The sequence below is a fragment of the Columba livia genome, chromosome 7, assembly GCF_036013475.1.
Source record: "Columba livia isolate bColLiv1 breed racing homer chromosome 7, bColLiv1.pat.W.v2, whole genome shotgun sequence".
Classification (NCBI taxonomy): Eukaryota; Metazoa; Chordata; class Aves; order Columbiformes; family Columbidae; genus Columba; species Columba livia.
Window position 1 is genome coordinate 14,853,369 of NC_088608.1, and position 10,393 is coordinate 14,863,761.

At 38.5% G+C, this 10,393-nt stretch overlaps 1 long non-coding RNA gene across 1 annotated transcript in view; it reads right to left on the reverse strand.

Moving 5' to 3' along the window:
- Positions 1-1,221, reverse strand: part of LOC135580012 (uncharacterized) — a 68,804-nt gene extending 67,583 nt beyond the window's left edge. The window contains exons 1-2 of the long non-coding RNA XR_010474011.1: positions 914-1,221; positions 318-359 (exon numbers count right to left, since the gene is read on the reverse strand). This is a non-coding gene — a long non-coding RNA (uncharacterized LOC135580012). The remainder of the gene's footprint in view (positions 1-317; positions 360-913) is intronic.
- Positions 1,222-10,393: the final 9,172 nt, after the last annotated feature.

The window sequence follows — 10,393 nt, forward strand, 5'->3', positions numbered from 1 at the left end:
AATTAACAGAAAACAAAGAGCAATAAGTCATTGATTAGTGAAGGGTGCTGAACAATTAGTATTTCAGCAGCTAAACTGTTGCTGATAAACAACCTGATTACAACCATTCAACACATGCTGCTTATATCCAAAGCGCTCCTATGTATTTTATCAAACTCCTATAAACCAATTAAGATTGAACTTTCATTTTAGAAGTGTAATAAGAATAAGTCAGAGACCTTTCACAGCAAGCAGGAGCTTCACTTGCCAATTCAACCCTAGCAGGATCTACATTCTATACTCAAGAAAATAAAATTTTAAAATGTATGTATTCTCACCTGACTCCAGGATCTCGGACCTTAGGAAAACATACACATATTCTGAAAACAATAACAAAAAGAGTAACATCACCTGAAGTTCCATTAAAAAAGACTGCAGACTCCCCACCCCATCCCCATTTTCTTTCTCGACAGAAGCTAGTTAAACATAACCTTGTCTGTAGCTTGTTCTTTCATATAGGAACATAATTAAGATCTGATCTGTGACCACGAGCCTTAAATAAAATGCAGCTGCTCATATGATCTGCTCATTAAGTACTATATTTCAAATTCATGCAAAGATGCTAAGGTAATTAACAAGTCACAAAAGCTTTGGGGAGTTAAAGATGCAATAGAAGCTGGGTTGAGGCTCATCTTTGCATTTGCAAGAAAATGGCTAGAAGTCTATGAACGTAGATTTAATTTAAAAATATATTTGCACTCAGGAAGACATTCTAGAATTATTCTATTTGAAAGATGTAATTTATTTTCTACTCTTATAGTTCTTGAAATAATTTTTAGTGCTTCTAGGATCTTCTCCTCTCCCTTAAGCTTCAAGGCTTTTTGATAAAGTTTCATGAAAAGATTTAAAGATTTTTGAAAGTATGAAGTCTTACCATGTAACAAGGCATTTTTACATTGACTACCACCTCCAAATGTCTATTTACCACCTTCTTCCCTACTATGGAACTTCTTCACTTTTCCACTCTATATCTCAGCCCTAACTTCTCCAAATTCCTATACCATTACCTTGCATGGAACAAAACTCCTTCCCATTGTTATTTCACTCTACAGTCTCCATATTCTCCTAAACAAGCATAAAGCTAAACAAGCATAAAGCTAAAACAGCTGTAGTAACAATCTATCTAGCTTTTTCTGTAAATAGCATTTAAAAGAATGAAGGCATTTCTTTTTTTTTTTTTTTTTTTTTTTAGCTTACAGGATATATAAAGTCTTCTCCAGTAATGCTACCTGGAAGCCTAGGTGAAAGGACATGAATCATGGGAGGAGAATTTAAAAGCCACACCTGCATTAAGAGGAAATAGATCTCTTGCCACAGATGCAATTGCTTCTCCGTTAAAAGGCAAGAGAAGAACATTTCTTACAGACCAGCTAATTGGGTACATTTCACAGCTTTTCTAGTATCTATTTCTTACTGTGCCTGAAGCTAAATCCCTGGGGTCTTCTCATCTTCTCAATAGCAGGTTCATCCTTTCCCATTTTTTTGTTATGAAACTGAGTTTTCATAATACAACTGAAGACTGAGGACCTGAACAAAAAACACTAGGAGAGAAAACTTGCAAAGTAATCATGGTGCTGTCCGAAAAATGTCCTTTCTTTGTTTAACAATACAAAAGTAAAATTAAAATTAATCTAAGGTTTAGAACAAGAATTTTTGGGGGCTTTTTCCTGCTTTGCATTGGCATAAGATTGTGCCTTTCTTCCACCTGCAAGGCCTGCAGCAGACTAACCCACCAGAGCGCTTTCAAAGGCACAGGGTACTAGACTTGGGTATTCCCTGGTTCAGAGGAAGAACTTCAACCAGGTCTGGAGCAAGGCTCTCTTGAGAATCCAGCTAAAAAGTTGACCCCTTTCTGTAGATGGTGGCATGGACTTGACAAGGGAGAGACTCTGTAAAATCTGTAATTGAGACTCTTGCTGGGATACAGAAAAGATTCCTGGCATCATCTCAAAATCAAATTAAGTCCATATGCAAACATGACTCCTCTGGAGTCCAGCAGAGCTTCTTAGCTCCATAGTATATTGCAGTTTCTCTTAAACACCCCATCCAAAACCAGCCATGTGGTGGCTCTGATTTTATCAATGTGTGGCTGAGTCTGGGGTGGGCTGCAAGCTGACGAGATGCTCAGCCCGATGCTGGCCTGGATCTCCCTGGCTGACACCACTCCCTGTGGACTGCAAAAGGACTTGACATCCAACACAGTTGTCACAATCAGCTTCCTAAAATTATTAGGGATTAATATGGGGTTGGAAGTCCTTTTGAAAGTTAGCTGTATTCCCATTAACCAGGAGAAATAATAAAAAGCTCCCTTTCTCTGGGGTCAGGAAGGGAGAATGGCACAGAGATTAAGGAATTTTATAATAAGCCTAAACTGCAGGATTTCTTCTTTTTTCTTAGGGTGCCTAGTCCTGAAGGCCCTTCAAAGACTGAAACACAGTTCACAGATGCTGACTTTGCTAAGTTTTCGTCTGAGGGAAAAAAAGAGAGAAGAGAAATAAAATACCTAACAGTCATGTCTGCTATGTAGAGAAACAACAAATGCTATAGATTTTTCCTTCAAACAAAACAAATGCATCTGAAAAACCAGGAGTCTTGTTCATATTCCTTATCAAAATTGGACAAAATTACCTGACCCACAACAATAATAATAGCAATAATAATGATCTTGATGATGAATCAATAAGGATATGCATTATTTTAAGAAAGACTGAGAACAAAATATATGCCTAAACCTAACAAATGTGAAACATGGGAAAAAAAGAAAACAAATGACCATTTCACAAAAAATAACAAACATAGGAGATACATCATCTGAGTGACCACTGAAGTAGGGAAAAACAATGAATTTTAAAAGCAGACTCTGAGTCAAGAGTATAGAGGCCTGAGCGAATCTGCAGTCAGAAGCAATGGCAGTAGAGAGATGACCATTAAAACATGTAGCAGTCTTTCTGGAAATGCGAAAAGTTCAGAGATTTGTGAGACTGTTTTCTCAATGCCCAGCCATCGCTTTGTTCTGGTAACTCACTCAGGCTCTTGCTGTCTCCGTGGTCTCCCCAGCCACCCTGTAGAGTCCTCACAGCACCCGAGGAGCTGTCAGCAGCTCACGGTGGCTGGATGCAGCTGAGGACAGAGGGCACAGGTTTGTGCTGTCAAACAGCAGGACGCAATGGAATCAGACATCTCCAACACTGATCTCACAGGCTATACATATTTATGCATTAATACATGGTGGTGGAAGCTGAGATGTAAACCTTCTGTAATAAAAACTCCTTGTCCAGAGATACTTCAGTCAAAAAGCACTTTCCTACTTGTCTAATGCTCTGAGATGGCTGGTAGAAGTATCACTGACATTATCCCATTTCAGTCACACAGTATTCATCACTACACAGTCTGGTCCTTACCTCAAGGACTCACCCTCTGCATTATATATGAGGAATTTATTCTGTCAGAGAATGTCCTCCCTTGTGTCAACCACCTTTCATCCCCAGCAGTCTCATTAAAAAAAAGAAATGGAGATGTGTGAAGAGAATATCTGAATAATTCAAACTGCTCCTCAGATCTTCATCATTTTGATACCTATAACCCTGATTTGGTTGACACTGTTTGTGAAGATGTAAAGATGTATTTGATTTATTTTTTTTAAACAGTTCCTAGATAAAGCAGAGAATTAGACTGACCATTTCAACATAATAGATGCCCGAAGGCTTTTAAAATTCTGCTTTCACAGTCTCCTAAAAGCCTCATCTTTGAGACTGAGGATCTGATTTTGATGTATCAAATTTCTGAGGCAAGCTACAATGTTGATTTTGACAAAGGGGCATCTCTTTTCTAACAGATAGGAAATTGACCAAAAATGTTCATTTCTCCAAAGCAACTAAATGTTCAGTAACAAATTTTTGTCTCTTCCAAGTTACCCCAGAATCAATGATCTAGAAGGGGAAACCTCACCAAACCATTACTATTGTTCTGTCCTCCTTCACTGCTTTTTTCTAACATTACTTTGGTCATTCACTTTCCAGAATTCTCCTGAATCTGGTAGACATTTAAGAGCAGACAAATCAGAACAATTATCATAATAAAACTGCTGATTGCTAAAGAAATACAATGTTCTGGCTGATAGGAGTCTAAGACATTTCTGCTGTACTGGGTCACTTCCTACTTTAAACTAGGTTGTCTCTTGCAGCAGTTAAAGTATGACTAAGCTTTCATGAGGTTTACTACTCCTACAGTAACAACGGTCCTATTTCTTTTTATGGTCCCATGCCTCATCTTTGCACCAGCAGAAAATCTCATTTCTCACTTCTGTATGCCATTCACTTTCATGAACACACAGATCCCACAGTCTAAATGTGACAGATTTTTGGCCTTTCCCTCAGAAAATCCAGTGCTGGTGATTTAGTGCTTGGAAACAACTCCGGGAAACTCTCTGCATGGCGTCTTGGTAGGCTGGAAAAATATCTACAAGAAGTGACTTGCAAGGATAAATCAAAGTGTGAGAGACTTTACTAAACTAGAACAATTTTTATAGCATTTAGATGATACTGCAGGACTGTTAACCAGAGTGTAAATGATTGAACAGGTGATGAATCCCTTAGAGGAAAAAGCCATTAGATGGTTTTAAATCCATTAAAAAACAGTATTATGTGCTATAAAGAGCAACAAGATATCCTTTTCTTCCCTTTCTAATACAATCCTCATCAGATTACTCATACTGTATTCCCAAGGCATTTTGTCAACACATGACAAACAACACCTGTGTTGAATTTCAATATGATTTACAAATTAGCTTTTGAACCGAAATGCTGCTGGTAGGCTTCATTTTCATCCACATGAGGATCTCATCTTAGCCTACCACGAGAATGCAGGACGTAGTTATTGGCAACTGCATTTGACATGTCTTTCACCTCCCAACCAGCTCTCCAAGTAGATTTGATTTCACAAATCCAGTGAAATCATTTTCTCACAAGTTATGCCTCCATAAAAAATAGTCACTAGGATATTCATTTGCAAAGGACCCACTCTCTGTCCTCAGGCTACTTAATATGGACAACAGACTCCAACACAAGTTTTCTGTCTTTCCAACAGAGTAACTGAATCAACAAACTTATTAGATCTTCTCAGCTGTGTCCTCTGAAACTGTCCAACTTTGTTTAACTAATTAATAAACCACTGGAGCAGTAACCTGGCTTTCCTCTCTCCTGCTTGACTTCTCTTCTTTCTTGTCCAATGAATGTTTAATTACTGAGGTAAAGTGAAACATATGCAAGAGAAGAAATGAGGAGAGCTTGTCCACAGTATGCATGATAGCCTAGTTATTCAGGCAGTCCGATGAGAAAGAGGGCAAGATAGGTTTAAGCATCTACTTCAAATCTTCTGAACCCAAACTTCCTGAAAATTAGGAACACATTCTCCAAAGTTGCCTCTGGCTCATTAAAAGGTACAGTCCAGTTAGCTTGCGCTTCTGAAAATTACTTTAGAATCTAAGAATTGTCACCATCACCTTCCATACTTGAGATGCCCCCATGTAGACCTTTAGATGGTCATCCTCTATATTTAACTCCAAACTCTACATATGAATATTTAGAGTTAGAAGACTGACTTCTTTAGTTCTCTGTGAAAGTTGGTAAATATTCTTCTGTGAGAATCCTTTTTACAGCAACCCTGGTATACAGTCACTAGAGCAAAAACTTCTGTCTTTTGCTCTGTCAGTAAAGGAAAAAATAATATCCTCAGTAGAGCAGTTACAGAATGAAAATAAAATCTGTATAGGTCTATAACCCATTAAGAAAAGAAAGAAACTCAGATTTAAATGGAAAAGTGGCCTTTGGTTTCTTCCCACTGATTCTGCAGGTGTCAGGGTCTATAGTTTTCCACTACAGAGACTCGGTCAGAATAAATTTGGGCTGTGAATCAAAACCCCACACAGAAGAATGAAGTCAAACATAACTCTTGATCCTCAAATCTGAGACAGATTAAAATGTAAGGAATATTGTGAAACCCTGGCTCACTTGCTACCAGACATTTGCTGTCAGCAGCTTCCCATGAGACATGAACTCACCCTAGGACTCCAGCCAGCAGAGGCTGGGGCCCGGCAAAGTATACACTGAAGCAGAATAATAGCTGTAGTTATGTCTGCGGTCCCTCAGCTCTAGCAAGCATTATTCTATATTGTAGGGTCCAGGCAGTCCTTCCTGACACAGAGGAGGAAGGTGCTGACCTTGACCAGCTCTAACAAGGTGTGAATTTTGACAAAGTGTAATTAGGATCCCATAAGACTGCAACTTCTCCCTTACAGTGATATTTTGTCATTTATCCATTAGGGTTTCAGAAGCATCAGTATTGAATCATCCTCATCGAAAGAGAGTAAATCTCCTGCGGAAGTTTCCCTGTGCCTGCTGCCCACCACGCAGGTGACCCCTGAACAAACATATTGTCACTTCAGTGCTTCAAATTCTACTTCTCTCCTTTCATAGCAATTGCCTCTTCTTGCTTCTCGGCAATGTAACCAGCTGTCTGCAATTTAATTGGGACAGTGAGAACTGCTCTAAGACTTGACTACTTCAAGCAAGCAAAACCTCCCTTCTTAGTGCCCTGCTGAGGCTGCCACTTCTTTGACTTGAGGTTTTTATTTGTTTGTTTTCTTCTCAGCCTGCTGCTTCTCAGTGTTTTCTCTCCTGTATGAATTCTGTTTGTATGTCCTGTGTAGTCTGGGAGGTGAGCTGAGTTTTTGTTTTCTCTTAAGTCTCACAAATGTTCTCTAAAATAATGCAGGTCAGGAAACAAGCATGCTTATTCTGTAGCTGTATTTGAGAAGCAAAAGCAGCTTTAACCCAGCCTGCCTGTCATGAATGGTAGTTGTCACAGATCGTTCTAAAGGAAAGGAAAATCGTATATCAGGTGGATAGTCTCCTTGTCTGTTATCTCAATTGTCAACCAGAAGGAAAAGGACCTAGTAGAAAGGTGACAGCAAAATAATGATGTTTTTAATCTCTTGCTGGATTAGGAACAATCCCTTCTATGGAAAAATATATCTGTTGTTAATGCTAATTATCGTAAGATTTAGAGGCATTGTTATCTCCCCTCCAAAATATCATAAGCCACACTTTGTTGTAGGCTTTTTGGGATCCCATTCAGCAAAACAGTGAAATAGGGATCAGGATTGACTATACTGATGTCAACAGGACTATTCACACACTTTGAGTGATGCACACTATTAGGAATTTTGCTGAAAAAGGATTAATTTTTTTTTTTTATTCTTTAATGTTGCTTATAATAATAATAATGTGTCCCCCTGTTTCCTGCTCTTTCTTCTCAATTTTATGGTAATAACTGTTCTTCACCTCTGAGTTGCTAGTGTGCCTGTTGTAGTGAAACAGAAGTAATGAATTAATTCACTTGGACATCCTTGTCTTTACCTGATGAAAGAGGTAATAATCCATGCAAGTAAATCAGGCTCCTTCTCTCAGTGAAACACTCTGTTTCGGTTTAGTGTATTTTTTAAACAATTTGTATACAAGACATTTTCATACCAGGCTGGCAGATGAAATCCCATTACATTCACTTTTTCTCTTCACGTTGTATTCATTACAGAACAGGAGAATCTGCTACCCCATGATAACAGCAAATCTACTATAAATCTGCAGTTTCCAAAAACTTGTAAGCAGGGTGCACAGGCCAGACAAGCAGGCAATTCCTTCCAGCACTGTAAGAAAGGGAAGCTGAAACATGCCCCTGGAAAAGGCCAGGTCAGGAACTGGATCCAAAGGTGAACCCAAGTCCTGAGACTCCCTCGTGAAGATTTGAACCCGATAGCATGCACATGTTGTAACAGCTCTGACTGAATGTTGCTACACACAAAGGGACGGTGTTAGTCAGAATCAATGCCTTCTAAACATGAAACTCCCTCCAAAGCTCCTAAAGCCCGTGACGTGCAGCAGGCATGGCTGTTGGGTAGCTACCACCTTGCTTGTATCAAACATACCATTCAAATACAGCTCTGATGCCCAGTTTCATCATCAGCAGGGGCTGAATAATCAAAATCCTTCTCTGCTAGACAAAGTTAGACATCTGGGGCTGAGTCCAAAGGCACTGAGGGGTCCTGTGTTCCATTTCCATACCCACTCACTCCACCACTGCCCCTACAACAGTTGTAGGGATCTCCCCTTGTGAACTACTACAACCGCAGTCTTACATTTCTCGTGGTTCTCATCTTTCTGAAGATGCTGCCATACAGCTTAGCAAATCAGGAACCATGGCATTTCTGATGTACAGATAGGTCTGGAAGAGTTTTTCTCCCCACCTCAAATATTGATCCCCTGTTCCTGGATAATGAAACTCCTCCCTTCCAGAAGACAGATTGCCGTGTTCTTGCAAAGACAGGACTCTTCCTTCACCTAAGGAAACTCTTTCTTTTCCTTCACTGTGGTTCTTTCTTTTGCTTTCTTATGCTAGGCAACTCTCTTTCTGAAACCAGAGCACAACAGGAATATTCTAAAAGCCTAAAAGTACATATATATTGTGTTCCAGTGGGAAGCCTGTAGCAGACCTGCATATCTGCCATTCCTGACTGATGCTCAGCCATGTGATAGAGCAACTGCTCGGAAAAGGGGAACAAGCCAAGTTTTGAGGAATGATTTGTGTGAGTGTACTGAATGTTTTTACCCAAGTGTTCTGTGACCCTGAGCTATTGCAGTAGGGACAGTAGTGCTGTCTCCTCTGATGCCCACTCTCCAGCAAGATGTAAAAAGGAGGAAACCTCTTCAGGGATTGTGTTTAATGGGGAGCTAAGTGAATAACTGACACTCAGAAAGTTCTCATCTTTTGAATGAGAAGCATTTTCAGTTCTCACAGGAATGAGTATTGCCATCCTTTTCAGATATTTCTATATGTGTCTGTGTTACAGTTTCTGTAGTGCATAGTATAGGATCATGCTGTTCAAAAAATTCAGTATTATAATGAGGTAAAATAGCTTCTTCTCATTCAAAAACCACTGTGTGAACACACCGTCCTGTATCACATATGAAGTCAGATGAGGAGCATAGTGTACTCTGGGCTTAAAATCTTCCGAAGCATCTGTTGGATGCTCATTCTTTCCATAGTTCACTTAGATGAAGTGCAAAGAGGTAACGGATTCATCCCATGGAGAGGGTTAAAAAAAAAAAAGGTTATCAAGTGTCGTCTTTGTGAAATCATTCTCCACTGATTTAACTACTGATCACATTTTCATATCTATCACAAACATGGCATTTACCTTCACGATCAACCAGCTGATTGTGAGTGATCAGGCCATGCAGAGCAGAGCAGTATATATGTGATTGTTATGTTCTGCAAACATCACTGCAAGAAGCAGCACTTTTTCTAGAAAGGAGACATTAACTTCTTCCTCAGGTTTCAGAAACTCCAAACCCTGTTTCAGCTTTGCCTAGAGCTTCCGATTATAATTTTTTTCTATTTTGATGTAAGTTTCCCTGTAACTTCAAAAGTATTTTTTAAAATTTGCTTATCATTAATTTACATGTCACTCTGGCTTTTGTTTTTCTCTGCTGTTTCCCTGTTTAAAATCTTAACTAAAATGAATGTGTTTAATAACCTTGCTGCAATCTAATAATCAATTGGAATAAATCTTCATCGGGGTATTTTAGCATTTTGAATCTCCATTAAGAAATACCACACACGCTTACATACACACATACAAATTAAACTCAAAACAAAGGAAATTAGAAAATCAGGATAATTTTTCTTGTTGTTTTTTATCTTTTGGTTATTTGCTTTGGGATTATGTTGTTATTTTTTTCCAGGTCTTTATCTTTGCTCTGTAGGCAAATAGCTTTATGAAAGTATTAGAAGTGGCCTTTTGACAGCTAAATGAGATAGAAGCAAAATTTCCATTTTATTCAAAGCTGCCTTCACAAACCATGCAATTTTCCTTATCCAGCCAGTTTAAACTCAAGGCTTCTCTAGTGATATCACACTCAGTCAAAACCGACAGGTTATTTCTATTAAAGTTTGGGGTTGAATGGAGACTAACTAGAATGTCTATTCTATTGTTAATATTTCATTCCAGTGACAGAATGTAGTAGCTTGGATGAATTTAAGATGATAAAATTTATAACATTTCTGGAATTGAAAACCTGTTTGTTCATGTAGTTCAATTTGTTTAAATAAATTTTAAAAAATATTTATCATGATACACTAAAGTGATATTTTCTCTGTAATTGCCTTTAATTATTTTTACTGGCGTGGCCTCAATAATAATTTTTTCTTTCAAACATTTTGTTGTATGCTTATATCCTGAGCCATATTTTAAATGATCAAAGTTGTTAACTTACCATTTCTTGTTATCTTACTAAAGGAA